Below are 18974 nucleotides of genomic sequence, written 5' to 3'. Positions count from 1 at the left end.
ATGGTACTGCTCCTAGTTAAAGTAGATCCATGGTGTTGCTCATATAATGGCACTGCTCCTAGTTAAAGTAGATCCATGGTGTTGCTCACATAATGGCACTGCTAGTTAAAGTAGATCCATGGTGTTGCTCACATAATGGTACTGCTAGTTAAAGTAGATCCATGGTGTTGCTCACATAATGGTACTGCTCCTAGTTAAAGTAGATCCATGGTGTTGCTCACATAATGGTACTGCTCCTAGTTAAAGTAGATCCATGGTGTTGCTCACATAATGGCACTGCTAGTTAAAGTAGATCCATGGTGTTGCTCACATAATGGTACTGCTCCTAGTTAAAGTAGATCCATGGTGTTGCTCATATAATGGCACTGTTCCTAGTTAAAGTAGATCCATGGTGTTGCTCACATAATGGTACTACTCCTAGTTAAAGTAGATCCATGGTGTTGCTCACATAATGGTACTGCTAGTTAAAGTAGATCCATGGTGTTGCTCATATAATGGTACTGCTCCTAGTTAAAGTAGATCCATGGTGTTGCTCACATAATGGTACTGCTCCTAGTTAAAGTAGATCCATGGTGTTGCTCACATAATGGCACTGCTAGTTAAAGTAGATCCATGGTGTTGCTCACATAATGGTACTGCTCCTAGTTAAAGTAGATCCATGGTGTTGCTCATATAATGGCACTGTTCCTAGTTAAAGTAGATCCATGGTGTTGCTCACATAATGGTACTGCTCCTAGTTAAAGTAGATCCATGGTGTTGCTCACATAATGGTACTACTACTAGTTAAAGTAGATCCATGGTGTTGCTCACATAATGGTACTGCTCCTAGTTAAAGTAGATCCATGGTGTTGCTCACATAATGGCACTGCTAGTTAAAGTAGATCCATGGTGTTGCTCACATAATGGTACTGCTCCTAGTTAAAGTAGATCCATGGTGTTGCTCATATAATGGTACTGCTCCTAGTTAAAGTAGATCCATGGTGTTGCTCACAGAATGGCACTGCTCCTAGTTAAAGTAGATCCATGGTGTTGCTCATATAATGGTACTGCTCCTAGTTAAAGTAGATCCATGGTGTTGCTCACATAATGGTACTGCTCCTAGTTAAAGTAGATCCATGGTGTTGCTCACAGAATCGCACTGCTCCTAGTTAAAGTAGATCCATGGTGTTGCTCACAGAATCGCACTGCTCCTAGTTAAAGTAGATCCATGGTGTTGCTCACATAATGGTACTACTACTAGTTAAAGTAGATCCATGGTGTTGCTCATATAATGGTACTGCTAGTTAAAGTAGATCCATGGTGTTGCTCACAGAATCGCACTGCTCCTAGTTAAAGTAGATCCATGGTGTTGCTCACAGAATGGCACTGCTAGTTAAAGTAGATCCATGGTGTTGCTCATATAATGGCACTGCTCCTAGTTAAAGTAGATCCATGGTGTTGCTCATATAATGGTACTGCTCCTAGTTAAAGTAGATCCATGGTGTTGCTCATATAATGGTACTGCTCCTAGTTAATGTAGATCCATGGTGTTGCTTATATAATGGCACTGTTCCTAGTTAAAGTAGATCCATGGTGTTGCTCACATAATGGTACTGCTCCTAGTTAAAGTAGATCCATAGTGTTGCTCATATAATGGCACTGCTAGTTAAAGTAGATCCATGGTGTTGCTCATATAATGGCACTGCTCCTAGTTAAAGTAGATCCATGGTGTTGCTCATATAATGGCACTGCTAGTTAAAGTAGATCCATGGTGTTGCTCATATAATGGCACTGCTAGTTAAAGTAGATCCATGGTGTTGCTCATATAATGGCACTGCTCCTAGTTAAAGTAGATCCATGGTGTTGCTCACATGATGGTACTGCTCCTAGTTAAAGTAGATCCATGGTGTTGCTCACATAATGGTACTGCTCCTAGTTAAAGTAGATCCATGGTGTTGCTCACATAATGGTACTGCTCCTAGTTAAAGTAGATCCATGGTGTTGCTCACATAATGGTACTGCTCCTAGTTAAAGTAGATCCATGGTGTTGCTCACATAATGGTACTGCTCCTAGTTAAAGTAGATCCATGGTGTTGCTCACATAATGGTACTGCTCCTAGTTAGAGTAGATCCATGGTGTTGCTCATATAATGGTACTGCTCCTAGTTAAAGTAGATCCATGGTGTTGCTCACATAATGGTACTGCTCCTAGTTAAAGTAGATCCATGGTGTTGCTCATATAATGGTACTGCTCCTAGTTAAAGTAGATCCATGGTGTTGCTCACATAATGGTACTGCTCCTAGTTAAAGTAGATCCATGGTGTTGCTCATATAATGGCACTGCTAGTTAAAGTAGATCCATGGTGTTGCTCACATAATGGCACTGCTCCTAGTTAAAGTAGATCCATGGTGTTCCTCACATAATGGTACTGCTCCTAGTTAGAGTAGATCCATGGTGTTGCTCACATAATGGTACTGCTCCTAGTTAAAGTAGATCCATGGTGTTGCTCATATAATGGTACTGCTTCTAGTTAAGGTAGATCCATGGTGTTGCTCACATAATGGTACTGCTCCTAGTTAAAGTAGATCCATGGTGTTGCTCACATAATGGTACTGCTCCTAGTTAAAGTAGATCCATGGTGTTGCTCACATAATGGTACTGCTTCTAGTTAAGGTAGATCCATGGTGTTGCTCACATAATGGTACTGCTCCTAGTTAAAGTAGATCCATGGTGTTGCTCACATAATGGCACTGCTAGTTAAAGTAGATCCATGGTGTTGCTCATATAATGGTACTGCTCCTAGTTAAAGTAGATCCATGGTGTTGCTCACATAATGGTACTGCTCCTAGTTAAAGTAGATCCATGGTGTTGCTCACATGATGGTACTGCTCCTAGTTAAAGTAGATCCATGGTGTTGCTCACATGATGGTACTGCTCCTAGTTAAAGTAGATCCATGGTGTTGCTCACATAATGGTACTGCTAGTTAAAGTAGATCCATGGTGTTGCTCACATAATGGTACTGCTCCTAGTTAAAGTAGATCCATGGTGTTGCTCACATAATGGTACTGCTCCTAGTTAAAGTAGATCCATGGTGTTGCTCACAGAATGGCACTGCTCCTAGTTAAAGTAGATCCATGGTGTTGCTCATATAATGGTACTGCTCCTAGTTAAAGTAGATCCATGGTGTTGCTCACATAATGGTACTGCTCCTAGTTAAAGTAGATCCATGGTGTTGCTCACATAATGGTACTGCTCCTAGTTAAAGTAGATCCATGGTGTTGCTCATATAATGGTACTGCTCCTAGTTAAAGTAGATCCATGGTGTTGCTCACATAATGGTACTGCTCCTAGTTAAAGTAGATCCATGGTGTTGCTCACATAATGGTACTACTACTAGTTAAAGTAGATCCATGGTGTTGCTCACATAATGGTACTGCTCCTAGTTAAAGTAGATCCATGGTGTTGCTCACATGATGGTACTGCTCCTAGTTAAAGTAGATCCATGGTGTTGCTCACATGATGGTACTGCTCCTAGTTAAAGTAGATCCATGGTGTTGCTCACATAATGGTACTGCTAGTTAAAGTAGATCCATGGTGTTGCTCACATAATGGTACTGCTCCTAGTTAAAGTAGATCCATGGTGTTGCTCACATAATGGTACTGCTCCTAGTTAAAGTAGATCCATGGTGTTGCTCACATAATGGTACTGCTCCTAGTCAAAGTAGATCCATGGTGTTGCTCACATAATGGTACTGCTCCTAGTTAAAGTAGATCCATGGTGTTGCTCACATAATGGTACTGCTCCTAGTTAAAGTAGATCCATGGTGTTGCTCACATAATGGTACTGCTCCTAGTTAAAGTAGATCCATGGTGTTGCTCACATAATGGTACTGCTCCTAGTTAAAGTAGATCCATGGTGTTGCTCACATGATGGTACTGCTCCTAGTTAAAGTAGATCCATGGTGTTGCTCACATAATGGTACTGCTCCTAGTTAAAGTAGATCCATGGTGTTGCTCACATAATGGTACTGCTCCTAGTTAAAGTAGATCCATGGTGTTGCTCACATGATGGTACTGCTCCTAGTTAAAGTAGATCCATGGTGTTGCTCACATAATGGTACTGCTCCTAGTTAAAGTAGATCCATGGTGTTGCTCACATAATGGTACTGCTCCTAGTTAAAGTAGATCCATGGTGTTGCTCACATAATGGCACTGTTCCTAGTTAAAGTAGATCCATGGTGTTGCTCACATAATGGCACTGCTCCTAGTTAAAGTAGATCCATGGTGTTGCTCACATAATGGTACTGCTCCTAGTTAAAGTAGATCCATGGTGTTGCTCATATAATGGTACTGCTCCTAGTTAAAGTAGATCCATGGTGTTGCTCACATAATGGTACTGCTCCTAGTTAAAGTAGATCCATGGTGTTGCTCACATGATGGTACTGCTCCTAGTTAAAGTAGATCCATGGTGTTGCTCACATGATGGTACTGCTCCTAGTTAAAGTAGATCCATGGTGTTGCTCACATAATGGTACTGCTAGTTAAAGTAGATCCATGGTGTTTCTCACATAATGGTACTGCTCCTAATTAAAGTAGATCCATGGTGTTGCTCACATAATGGCACTGCTCCTAGTTAAAGTAGATCCATGGTGTTGCTCACAGAATGGCACTGCTAGTTAAAGTAGATCCATGGTGTTGCTCACATAATTGTACCAATCACAAGTAGTTTTATGGTTCTAAGTCCATCATCGCGCGGTCACCCCTTTCAGTCGCCTCTTACAGGTGTATTCTTCGACTGTGTCCCCCACCCACAGGAGGTTATGAAGACAGTAAACAGTGACGCCGTTCATTCAGCGAGAGGTTCAATGAACACACAGCCTCCGGCGATAGTGAAGATCACGTTCTGTTAGAAGATGCTCTCCTCAATCGTGACCTTAGTCTTAAGAAACCAGTTACAAGAGCCACGGAGATGTCAGTACCTGAGGTCAAGGTCAAGCGCAGTCAAGGGCGATGTCTACAGGAGGCACACACCCAAGAAAACTTGATCCCCTATTTCCTACACATCCCGGCAGTGATCCCGGCAATATATTCCACTTATAAAGGTTGGCATAGATTTAAAAAGGTTAAAATATGCAAACCATATACCTTTCTTCACAATAACTTTCCCCGCAATGAGAATAGTTTAGAATTAGTTCCCTTCATGGTAAGTAGTATACAGGGCAACGGGATTTCTTTAGTGAATCCTGTCTACTGTTGAGTTTTCGGCATCATCCCAGTAAACATCCATATGCCATAGGTTGGATGGCCATCCTCCTCCTCTTCTTCTACGTCCACCTGGAAGTCCATTGTTACCCATACCCTCATTATCCGTGAGCAGAACCGCAGTTCTCTTCAGGCAATGATTTTGTGAAAACTGTGCAGTCTAATTCTCGCAAGACTTCGTAACGTGTCCATTTCGAGAGTGCAAAGAGACAGGGAGACTGTGCAAACGTGGCCCACAGTTGGATGTATCGACGAACTAATCAATAATAATAATAATAATAATAATAATAATAATAATAATAATAATAATAATAATACGGAAGGGACAACTGATATTTTTCGGTCATTTATACAGAATGGATATCAACAGGTTAACCAAACAAATCTTTGGAACAAGAAGTCAACCATAACCTGAATTCATGAAGTCAAGAAAGATTTGGTAAGAAACGATATAAGAAAAGAAGAGAAAGCACCAGAGAGAAAGAAGTTTAGAAATAAAAATGGAAGAATTCCAAGGTCGGAAGGGAAAGAAAACAGGTTCAAAAGTTCCGAAGGAGAGGAAAAGGAAGATAGTGAAAAGAAGAAGCAGTATCAAATAAAAAGTTATAACAAAGGATGAAGCATTGAAATTGGCACCTGGCCCCTAGAAGACTGTAACGTAGAAAGAAACATGAATACCGGAGGTACACCCGCCCAGTGCATTTAAATTAAGAGCCTTGGAGAATGCCATCTGAAATATCAAACTTGCAACAACTAGTACAAGAAGTTTGAACATTTCTCAATAGATGACGCTACTATAAACTTATGTTGTGCCCTCTGGTGTGAAGATGAACTATTATAATTCAAGAGTAGTTTTGTATGTAAAAGTTTCCTAAACTAGAATGTTTACCGTTTGTTTCTGTTGTTCAAAAGTTATCAACACTTCTGTCTCTTAAGATGGTGGCCAAATGAAGAGGTTTGCACATTTATTTTTCTGCCAATCAAAACTTTCTGGTATTTACTTTATTATCCAGTGAGAATTGGGGGTGTGTAGAGTTTTCTGGAACTTCCCCCTCGACTAACTTTTCGGTCCAGGTTGTCTTTGTGATCGCTCCAGTCTGCAGTCTAGTGTGTGAGGCGCCTTGTCCATGTCCAGCTCAAGGTAATGGCAGATCCAATTTAAAATGTGATAGTGTTTCAAAGCTTGCCCGAGGGGAATGTTTCAAATCTGTAGTATGTAACTTCACTCTCTAAAATGTAAATTTCAAACTCTAAATTTAAATTTCAAACAAGCCGAAAGAACGTAACCGAAATCAGGGAATAGAGAGTAAGGTACCCTCTCGACACTTTTGAGGTGACTTTGTAACCTTTTCTGTCTTGTAATTTCGGTAAGTTAAATAGTTTTCTCCATGTAGTCAGATCCTAGAACTCTAATAACTTTGTTTTGCACTCTAATCAGGCCATCGTTAGAATACTGTTGCGAGGTGTGGCTGCCTTCTCAGCAGTATTTAATACAAAACTTGGAAAGAGTCCAAATAAGGTTCATGAAATGGATCAGCTACAAGGGTTTGGGTATTTCTCTCTCTTCGTCCGATTACGAGTCTTTTTGTGAGACCATGAGCATGAGGATATTGCACTCGTGCCGCAGATGTGCCAATGCCCTCTTTCTTTATAAGTGTCTGACGAATAGACTGGATTGCTCAACATTACTGGAGCTGATTCCATTACATGTTCCTCGTCGCAATACTAGGCAAAGGTATACTTTTCATCTGCGTAAAGTGAGAACTGTGGCTCGGGCTAACTCATGGCTTGTGAGGGCACTAACATCACTGAATGACGTGGGAGAATCAGTGGACCTTTTTCATTCTCCCCTGTCTAAAATCAGACATGCCCTATTGACCTCGTGAATGTAAGGCCCTATCTGTAAGGTATGTAAATAAGCAAAAGTTACTACATTTAGTATGATAATGTTTATTGATTGATTGATTGATTGATTGATTGATTGATTGATTGATTGATTGATTGATTGATTGATTGATTGATTTATTTATTTATTTATTTATTTATTTATTTATTTATTTATTTATTTATTTATTTATTTATTTATTTATTTATTTATGGTTTTGTAAATATGCATATAAAAAGGTCTCTAGATTTAGTTTGAACTTGGTTAATATTTTAGGAAATTTGTTGTATATTCTGTTTTATTGAATAATCTTTAATCGGGAAAATAACCTGTTGATGATAAATAAATCTATTCTATTCAGCAGTAAAGGCTTAGCCTCTGTAACGTCGAGCCATAAGCCCAAATAGGGTTTTACACATTAAATGTACATTTCTAGGAGTGCAAAAGTTCGCCTCTTTACAATTTTGGTCTTTGGGACAGTAATTTAACCTTTTGTTTTTACCAAAGGCCATGTACAGTGGGTACTTGTTACCCCTGTTCAACTTCATTTATTTCATGTTTAAGGTATCCGAGTGTTGAGCAGTTAAGACAATAATGCAGGTTGTGCCTTTGATAGGCCTGGAATGTGTGAATTTCTGGAAACAGATTCCTAAGTGTAAGTAGATAAAGTAAAGAAGCTCCTGCTTGGTGTAAAAGAAACTGGGAGATCCGTCTCCTTAACTCTTGACTGAATGGAGCAGTAACGTGTAATTGGGAGCTTCAAGCCTGTAAAATGTGTTATCTGATTACTTTAGATCGTGCTTCTAGCGTAGGAGCTTAAATTGTATATGATGTTTTTATTTTATTTTAAAGTATTAAGATTTGAAAAGAAAAAAGGGGAAAGGTTAAGAAAAGAAATAAAACTGTCAATTTTAAGGTTGGAATTCAATCATTCGATTTTCGTATATACACCCGTTCGTACGCGCACCTTCTTTCACCTCTGCTCTCCACAATACCTCCGAAACAATAACAATAATATTAATAATAAAAATACATTTCTTGTGGCAATTACGGCCCAATGCATCTCCTCTAAGGCATGAAAGTGGGCGGCGTCTGCTGTGCATAGTAAACTGTAGGGGGGGGGGGGGTGCACATATGAGTACAGAAAAGTTTGCTGCAATCATCCAGGCAAGTAATTAACCATTTACGATTGGAATATCACTACGGACCGGGAGTCGAAGCTGGTACCGAGAGGCCACACGATCACGCAGCCATGGGGCGGGACATCAGATGATCGGAATTTCAGAAATAAGAAGTTGGCTTGGATACTTGTGTGGTGGCTTGGAGCGCTATCGTTTCTAACTCTTGATATGAACGTAACGGAAGCGGTTCTGTTTGAGACCTTGCGCCTTGTCGATCTACGTGTAGGACAAGGTCTTTTGACTCACCGTTCCACGGCGTTTCATATCCGCAGTAAAGCTAAAGGAATTCCAACTATTTGCTAAGTGGACCAGTTATTTTAAATATGATGGCTCTGCATGTTTATGGCCTTGTACGAAGTCTGCGATGTGAAGTGGTCGTGATAGTTAAGGCGTCACGAGTAGAGAACGTTAGCGTGCTACATTGTGTGCAGTGTTCATATGGACTGAGGGCATGTGACGATCCTTCAGCAGGTGTAGTCACCCGTGGGCTTCAAAGAGGCGAGCTGAACATGATGTCTTAGGAAACTCCCGGAAAGAAGGAAAGAAAGAAAGAAAGACAGACAGGAAAAAGTAAATAAATAAATAAATAAATAAATAAATAATGCCACTTAACCACTCCTCACGTTTTACGATTATCATTAGGTTAGAATTCAAACTCATTTGCTTATTAGGAAATGTCGTCTAGCCCGTTCCTTCGTAATGTAGCAAGAGTAACATAAATTCTAGGGTTTCTCATGGACCTACCCCTAAAGTTTATGCAAAACTCATAATATAACCGCTGTTTAGGGAAGACTATAATTGTTATACTTGTTACTCGCTTCAGTAAGCTTGTACTCTAACTTACTATTGCCTAAAAATCCGGGCTCTCATCATCATCATCATCATTACAGGCACTGACTCGCCGAAAAATCAATGTCGTTGATTACGGGTTCTTAGGTAGCTGAAGAAACTATTTCTAGAACCACAAGCCCTGCTGCTATTGCAGCCCATCAAAACTGCCAAGGCCCCTTGTTCTTGAAGGACCTACGATCTATTTTATCAGACTTGTACCTCCATGACCGTTGCTCAAAATGTTCAAGGCCAACATTGACCACACGTCACTATATCATCCCATTCAGACGAAACATCCTTCTGCTCGTCGGTGTCAGATTGGTTCTTCTTCATGAACAACGTCTTTGTAAAGCGTTTGATTGTTCTCCCTGACTACTTTGTCCATTCTTCAAATTGCGAATACTCCATTTGCGCATAAAGGCGTGTGTTAGGCACACTTTAGATATGACCAAACTATCGAAGTTGTTTTTAAATCAATATTGGTGGTATTGATCTGCCATTTTAACTTTAAGTATCAGGATCCTTTCTTAGTTTCCCCATTTGACACTCTTTTCATGATCGATCGTAACACACACTAACACACCACGGACACCGACATCTCACACGGCTTCCCACAGCGTCGTCTTGTTCCAGAACAGTTCGCAGTAACAAGGCGCGTTGAGCTCCACGTAGTCGTTTGACGGACTTACTCCTCACCAAGTAACGAACGTCTGCTTACTTTTCTTCGCGACTGACTGGCGTGCGCAGAAGATTCTAGTAGTTTCCACTTCCAGATCATTCTGAGCGTCTTGTAGCCGGCGCTATTTGTTTGCTACCTACTGCCTCCATCGACATTGTCACAACCGCACCGCAATTATTCATCGCCACCCTGCACTCAGTCTTCACTGTTCCGGACATGTAAATTGTTTCCCTTAAGATAACTGCAGATATTATAGACAGAAGATGTCGGATTTTTGTTTTAGGGGAGCGTTTTAACATGCCAAAACGGACAAAAGTTGGAATCGAACATACTACAGAACTTGAGAAATTGAAAGACAACAACTGGCCCGTGCACTTTGCCGCTTTTCCCAAATCTGTGGGGTCGCGGTTGTGAACTGTGCCACTCTTTTGGATTTGACTATTTTACAGTCGCATGTACTTCCTGCCGTTAACCTTGATTGCTCGGTGTGTCCAGTACTGCGTGGTTCTGTGGTCGTTGACAGTGTATTGCGCTGACTGAATATGAACAGGAGAGTGTCAGGACTTATACACACCCAGTCCCCAAGCCAGAATAATTAAACATACCGATTAAAATTCCCGACCCAGACTGGAACCGAACGCGGGCCCCTCTGAACTGTAGGTCTCAACGCTGACCATTTATTCAAGGAGTCGGGCCACTGGGACGTAAGGTTGGCGTGTAAAAGTTCAATCCTGGAACAGGGACTGCAACCCGCAATACATCGATGACGGGAAAAGTTGTCGTCTCAAATTGACCTAATTTGGAGGAACAGGTTTCTTTTCCGGTAGAACAGGGAGAAGGGAGAACAAGACAGAAAAATTTGTAAAATTCTCTCTTACGTCTTTCACATTTGGCAATAATGTTAATAAGCCGCTATATTCAAGGTTCCTCACGGACCTAGAGGCGATGTTGATAATCACGCTCTTCCCCTAAACCCTGTAGACATAATGTTGAACTGACTTCTCACCGTAGGTGTGTAGTGGGTTGCAGTCACATCAGGTGGTAACCTACGCTTCCCATTGCGACCCGGAACGAACTTAATTAGCATCTCAGAACAATTCTGCGGGAAGGAATAACTTGTTAATCATGTGTGAAATATTTAGGGAAACATGTGATATGGTTCAAGAATTTGGCAAGGCTTTAATATTTAACCCTCATTGTTCACAAGTGCGTGAATAGTTTACTGAAATGCAGAGTGCAAATCAAGTAAGCTGTAAGGCTGATCTTCGAGCTTCAAGAGAGATGTCGGGACAATGATACAACAATTAACATTTCCAAAATTCAAATAATTAAAGAGATGGTTCTTTGAGAATGGAAATGAAGGACTACTCAATAACAGTGGGGAAGAAAAATGCTATCTGCTCCACGTCGCACCGACACAGACAGAACTTATGGCGACGATGGGATAAGAAAGGCCTAGCAGTGGGAAGGAAGCGGTAATGGCCTTAATTAAGGTACATCCCCAGCATTTGCCTGGTGTAAAAATGGGAAACCAAGGAAAACCATCTTCAGGACTGCCGACAGTGAGGTTCGAACCCACTATCTCCCGAATACTGGATACTGGCCGCAATTAAGCGACTGCAGCTGTCGAGTTCAGTGAACGTAGAGTTACTGTGAGGGAATAATAATAATAATAATAATAATAATAATAATAATAATAATAATAATAGCCCGCTTGGTAGCCATGATCGTTAAGGCGTTGAAGTCTAAACGGTCCGACACCGTGGTTAGTCGGTTCGAGTCCCGTTGGTCAAAACAAGTTTCACCATCAGAATGTTAGCCGGCAGGGTAGGGGAGCTGGTGGTATACAGTTTCTAATCACTAGATTGCGTGCCAAAAGCCTGGATTTAATTTTAAATCTCTTCACAGTGCTCATGTGGAATTAAAGCATATGACACTGTTGATGCTGATTTGTCCGTCGGATAGGGACGTTAAGCCTTGAGCAGACCCGTTGGTGTTATTCGACAGGAGTAGGCTATGTGCTGGCACCGGGTTTGACTCTCTCCCTTCCTATCATGTCCCATGTCATTCATTTCATCTCATTAACTCCTCTGATGAGGTTAACGTCAGGAAGGGCATCCGGTCATAAAAACCCGCGACGGCAGCTTCATCTCAACTCATGGCCGACCGCGTACGGAAACGGGACTTTGCGATTTTTCATGATATCTTCCCTGGTGATCATTCATGTCCCTTCTTGTTTCCTCTAGCCATTTTATTCTCCTACTTTGGGAATTTATTACACTTAATAACCTTTTTGTGAGTTTATTATCCATCCTAAACATGTGTCCAAGAACTGTCAAACGTCTTTTTTTCTAGTGGCTTTACGTCGCACTGACACAGATACCGGTCGGCGACGATGGGAAACCACGGAAAATCATATTCAGGGCTGCCGACAGTGGAATTCGAACCCACTATCTCCTGGATGCAAGCTAACAGTCGCGCGTCTCTAACCACACGGCCAACTCGCCCGGTGACGAATGTCTCCTCCGTACAGCACTGATGAAACATTATTATTATTATTAATTATTATTATTATTATTATTATTATTATTATTATTATTATTATTATTATTATTATTATTATTATTATTATTATTATTTCGGAATGTGACCAACCGACTATAGGCAGTATAGAAGTTACGGATTCTTGGCCTTTCTTCTCATCCATGAACATCTCAATTCTTTCCTTTCACATCTTTCTCTCGTCTTCGGAAATTCGTCACCCATTCTTGCTATTATTATTATTATTATTATTATTATTATTATTATTATTATTATTATTATTATTATTACTCTTCCTGGCGTTGTCGCCAATTTGCTACAAAAGCACTTGTATATTCTGCCACTTTCACAAACACAAACACCAAGAACTAACCGTAAGAAGTTAAAATCCGCAGCCTACACGGGAATTGAATCCGGTTCCCTCTGAACCGAAAGAAAACGTTCATCATTCATCCAGGGATCTCCACAGTTCCTAAGCACCGCTCTATACTTTCATATACTGAACGCTATTTGATAACATTTTATTCGAACAAATATTAATTTGAGAAAAATTGAATTATTGGTAGGATATCAGATAGCTGTCGCATGAGAAGGCCTTGAGCTAATGTTTATACACTCATCTCCAAGGAAGTAAGTCAATGTAAGGAGACCACTTTCCATTTCATTGTGCATGTGTCAGAAGAACAGAGTGTGTGACAATGTGGGGGTCCAGTACGCTATATCCGCCTTGTTTCGCTTTACAAGCAAGGCCTCCTGTATGTGCGAGTCCTGCAACGCCCTTTCACTGCTGCAGACGAAGAAGAAGGCGTGGCACCTTACCTCTCCGTCTTCTAGCGTCTTGCCCCAGATCGTTCGCTCACTCACTCTCTACGACAGGGTAGGGGGGCAGCAGAGGAGGGGGAGGGGGTCACAGGTTATCCTCTGACCACGTGTGGAGTATATAAACTGCGAGCTAGACCCCTAAACGCTACATTCACTTGTGAACCCTTCTCAAGATTGTCAGCGGTGAGTTCAAAAAGAAACAGTGCTTTTTAAGTTTAGAGTGAGGATCTACTCAAAAAAATAAGGAGTGTAAAAATAGCTGATTTTTAAGATATATTTTGCAGTGATACTCATCTTCCGTAAGATGAATCTTAGTTTTTAGAAAGAAGTCCTACCGGAAAGAACTTTGCTTCAGACAACAATAGGAGTTTATTAACATTGTTGCCAAATGTGAAATATATAAGAGAGAATTTTACATACTTTTTCTGTATTCTTCTCTCCGTCCTAACATGTTCCTCCAAACTAGATCAATTCGAGATAACTGTTCCGTCAAACAGGGACGGCGCGTTGTAGTCCCTGCCTTCTCGGCAAATATAGATCATACCAGTCGCTTCGCGAAGTATAGTAGGAACAAAACTATATTCTTATCTTATCTGAAATATTAACTGAATCAGTGGTAGAGTGTCGGCCTTCGGATTTTAAGACCATCGATTCAAACCCTGCAAAGATAGCTGGAGTTTTGAAAGTCAAAAAATGCCCATTCGATACTCTAAGTCGTATGATGGTCGGTATGTAACGGATCTCTCGTGACGAATTTCGTGTTAACCTGAGAAAATTAATTAAAACCTCGGCCACAGATCATCCAACAGAGTTTCAGTTTCTATGCCATCTGCTGGAGTGAAATTGAACCTCAAAATTGACAAACAGGCAGCCTAAATGCCATCAAATAAAAATGTCTGCAATATACTATTATTATTAGTTATCAACTTATTTTGGTGAGATTTTGAGTGACTACTCCTTGTTTTTCAATTGAGTGATCCTCCGGTCTCCCGGAAGAAAATTTTAAATTGCATGGCGATGTGTCATGTTTCGGTCATGTGTAGCCGACATCTTTAGAAAGCAATTACCATCGACGTACAGTATGCTTTGCTTTAATTTCTTGACTAGTTGGAATCGTGTTCTCAATATTGTTACGAATATGTGTCATCGCAGCACATTGTTCTTGCTCTGAAGTTGTCAATTACACATGATCCTAACAGGTCATTCTGATGGATGTGTCTGCTAGGTATCGATAGTCTATTTCTTTGTGTATTAACTTAATTTTCTTATGTATGTTTCAAATATTTTCAAAATATTTTTGATTAGTAAGTGGTAATTTGTGCAACAATTCTTTGTTTCGAAAATCAACAAAGATGTTCTTTTATTCATATTGGGATATATTATTTTTTTGGAAATGACGGGTAAGATACAATCCAAACATTTGTCTAGTGTCAAATAGGACAGTATGGGCATTCATCTCTAGATTTCTTACAATGGTGTTGGCACGTATCTCCTGAATGCAGACTTACTGCTATACAAGCCGTACTGAAGACTACACAATAGATAAGGACATACAAGAAATATTTTTGTAAGGGAAATAGTTTAATAGGCACTGGGTTCCACGATTACTTACTTTATCCATGCCAGGAGGAGGGACACTCTTGTGTGCTATGCAAGTCTAACATTAGCCGAAAGCACAATATACAACTTTGTTACAGCTCCATACAATTAGGATACAACTTCTTTATGAACCTGAATTCCTGTCCATAATCGAACACGTCATCTAGATACTGTAAAGTCTTTAGTTCCTTCCAATTGTTGCCTGTTGTGTACCAGAAATCCAGTCACCACATCTGGGGTTGTGTTTCTGCTCTGTATCCAGAGACTCTTCGTTCAATCCCCGGTATGTCCAAGGATTTTACTTAAACCAGCAATATGTTTCTGCAGTCGTTTGAGTTTCAACTGTAGCCTTTAATGAGTTCTTTGTGACAAGTTTGTTCTGTTTGTTGATTTGTGTGTTTGACACCTAAAGATACTCTTTAACAGCGCAAAGTATAAGATGTCATGTCACTTTAAAAACTAAACATATTACATTATAAAACTTTATAATACGAAATGAACATAAGTACTCCAGTGACTGAACTTTTATGTTATTTCAGTCTTGCTAATTTTTCAACACTTTTCAGACTGTATCACGCTAGTAAAACAGTATTGTCTAGCGATATGTCCCTTTGTATTAATGTCCAAGTTGTCCCTACAGTAAAAGAACATACCCTTAGTCAGTCGCAGAAACAAGAAATATAATCTAAAAATTAGGCGCAGTGAATCAGTGTACAGGCCGGCCCAGTAGTGTAGGGGTAGCGTGGCTGCCTCTTACCCGCAGGCCCTGGGTTCGATTCCCGGCCAGGTCAGGGATTTTTACCTGGACCTAAGGGCTGGTTCGAGGTCCACTCAGCCTACGTGATTAGAACTGAGGAGCTATCTGACGGTGAGATAGCGGGCCCGGTCTAGAAAGCCAAGAATAACGGCCGAGAGGATTCGTCGTGCTGACCACATGACACCTCGTAATCTGCAGGCCTTCGGGCTGAGCAGCGGTCGCTTGGTAGGCCAAGGCTCTTCAAGGGTTGTAATGCCATGCAGTTTGGTTTGGTTTGAATCAGTGTACACCTATGTAGTCTTGTTGCAGCGTATTTTAATGTAGTTTTGAAAGTTCGAAACAGGAATAAGGCGCAGCTTTTATCCAAACTTTTGTTAATGTGGATATATTTTACATAGCGAAGATAACGAATTTATTTAGAAGATTCTATACGGAAACTGATTTTTCAAAACAGTGTATGTCAATACTATCTCGGACATATGCTGTAGGCCATCTTACGTCAGAAAACCGCTGTTCCATTGCATTGGTAATTTGTCCTTTCCAATACAGTATCAGATTCGTGAATCAAAACATTCACTTTTACAGTAGTTTAGAGAAACCAGACAATTGATATGATTCTATCGTTCCCTTCACGCCTCTGCGCAGATCGTGGCGAGGAAAAGTTATCTCAAAGAAAGAGAATTGTTCCCCCAAAATCGTGTACGTAATATTTATGACTCATGCCAAGAAAATAGGATATTTATAAGGGGGCCATGATTTGTACGTCAGCATTTGAACGTCAATATGTTTCTTTGTCAGGAGGCACATCACTGCAGCTAGCACACAACAGACAACTGGTTATCATTGAAGCTTACACAAATGAACTTTGCAAACATGTGTGACTAAAAAGACTGCAGTTATATACAGTTTTGCTTAATCTCACGCGAAAAATACATTAGAATATTTAAATAAAAGTATTAATTTTTTTATTTACTTAACTTGAGGTTTTTCCTTAACATAGTATTTTGGAAGTAAACTGTGACACTTTAAAAGTGCACTCTATTACATTTCACTTTTTAGCATTTTTATATTAAAATGAAAAATTGTGAGGGTCTTCGATATCTGCAATTCCTAACACACAGAAAACATAAATATGAATGACCTCAAATGTCCGTTCAAGTCAACGTTGTATATCTAACTTGATCTGCTGGTCATATTCTCAGCCTCTACACTTTTCTCAGAAACAATAACAAAAGAAAAATGAAAACCCTTCTCATCAAAATTGGGAATATTTCTCCCACCCCTATTCGTCAAAAAAATCTGACAAGTTTAGGTCACCGAGGTCACTATTTATTTTTAAGGTATTAGTGTAATAAGCGAGGGCGTGGATAACTCAGTGGATTAGCAGCTGCACTCCTGTCCGGACGGTCGACGTTCGAATCCCGGTTGGAATTTTCACTTGAAGAATCAGATGACGTCATAAAGGGCATCTGGTATTAAACCCCAAGCAAATATGAAATAAGACTGTGAGGCTCCAGTGATTCTAGGAATAACTATAAGAAGCTGAAGAAATCGGTCTGACGCTCTTTCCTTCATTTCACTTATTGTGAGCATCTAGAAGGGAGGGTACAGAAATAATTGAATCCCAATTAACTTTATAAGGAGAATTAGATCATCTACTTCGGGAAGAAATTCCAATCTCGTTAAGGAAGCTGCGGGTAGCGAAGGTCTTCCAGTAGAGACTGTGACAGCTTGCCTTCGGAGACACGTACTGTAGCCTTCAACTTGTTCTGTATGCGAACCGCTCGTGCGGAACGTAACGCCAGTCCATGCGAGGAAGGACGGTCGTCTCTGGCTAAGAATAAACTCACTATCGCCATGGCGAAGGAGAGGCATTCCATGTATCTTGGGTGAAAAGTATCGCAATTCACTGTGCGCCACGGACCCACACTAAAGTAGATTTCAGTTGTTTAATGATATACACAGTAATTGCCATTCAAACTCTTAAGGCCTTTTCGACCATGACCGCCCCAGTGTGGCATCAGACATGTCAGTTGCATTGGCACTCCTAGCGCGCTGTTGGAACACCACTGCAAAACTTCTTTGTGCAGTGACGGTGGACCTCCACTTGCATAAATGCCCACCTTTATATATAAAAGAAACACTTTTCCCTGATCATAAATACGGTATGTGTCCCGGTCATCAACGGCTGCTAATTTCATATGGCAACCAGCCATAAGACATAGCCTGCACGGTTGCTATGGTTACACTTCTGCAATCTCTTATTTACATTACGACCTACTAACTACTTTCATGCTTTTTCGGAGACGCCGAGCTGCCGAAATTTAGCCCCGCGGGAGTTCTTTTATGTGCCAGGAAATCTACCGACACGAGGTGACGTATTTGAGCACCTTCAAAGACCACCGGACTGAGCCAGGATCAAACCTGCCAAATCGGAATCAGAAGGTCAGCGCCTCAACCGTGTGACCACACAGCCCAGATTTTTGCAATCTGATATGTAGATCATTTAGTTTCACCTTACAAGGAGAATACAGAGTCTCAATACCTGGTTCATTGTTCAAGTTCAGAAGCACCTGTTACGATGTTCACTTACAGCACGACCTTGCTCCCTAGTGTTCAACAATTAAGGCGCTTTAGACAACAGGAAGCAATCGTTTGAACATTAAAAGATTCTTATTTTTAACATTATTTAACTACCACAGTGTCTCGCCGAGGTAAACGAGAGAGAAATCTTGGTGTCATCGACAACATTATCTCACCTGAAGGAATTGATCAGAAGAGTTTCGAATTCGTTGACAGCGTCGTAATCGGAAAGTAGTGAGCAGTCCATTAGTTCAGGCAATACGATTAAAACAATTAATATAAAATGGTAGCAGAGTTAAAATTCCCAGTGGCTATCCCTTGTGAGAGTGGGCGGTAGGGAACTGCTTAGAGATGTACATCAGAAACACCCAGCCCCTAAGCAAATAAAGTTGTAAAAGTAAAAGTACTTCGACCTGGTCGGGAATCTAATCCGGAGTGTCGAGGACAAAAGGTCAAGATCCTGACCATTCACCTATGGAGATGGAAAAAAAGTAAAGTGACCCTGTTCCATTCAGGAGAGACCGCAATGCGAAATACTTGTTGTTTTTTATTTTGTTGCTTATAACCACTATTCGGTTATATTTGTATCCAAGGCGAGTCTCTTCTCCACGGCAAAGCACGGGGCGATTATAAGGCGAAGCAAGCCAACACAATAATACTTGTAGTATATCGAATTTGGAAGAGAAGGCGCACCATGTCGCATTGCCTCTGGCTTAGAGAAACTGTTGTACAGCGCGCATTCGGCCTGTCTCGTACACAGCCACTTACACTTAAATTGTGTATGAGCCCGGATGTTTAAGCTTTTATTCTCGTAGGTAACAGTGCAAACTTACTGAAGTATACTCTAGCCGCA

Source organism: Anabrus simplex, chromosome 13, assembly GCF_040414725.1.
Source record: "Anabrus simplex isolate iqAnaSimp1 chromosome 13, ASM4041472v1, whole genome shotgun sequence".
Taxonomy (NCBI): domain Eukaryota; kingdom Metazoa; phylum Arthropoda; class Insecta; order Orthoptera; family Tettigoniidae; genus Anabrus; species Anabrus simplex.
Note: the sequence above shows the minus strand (reverse complement) of the source record.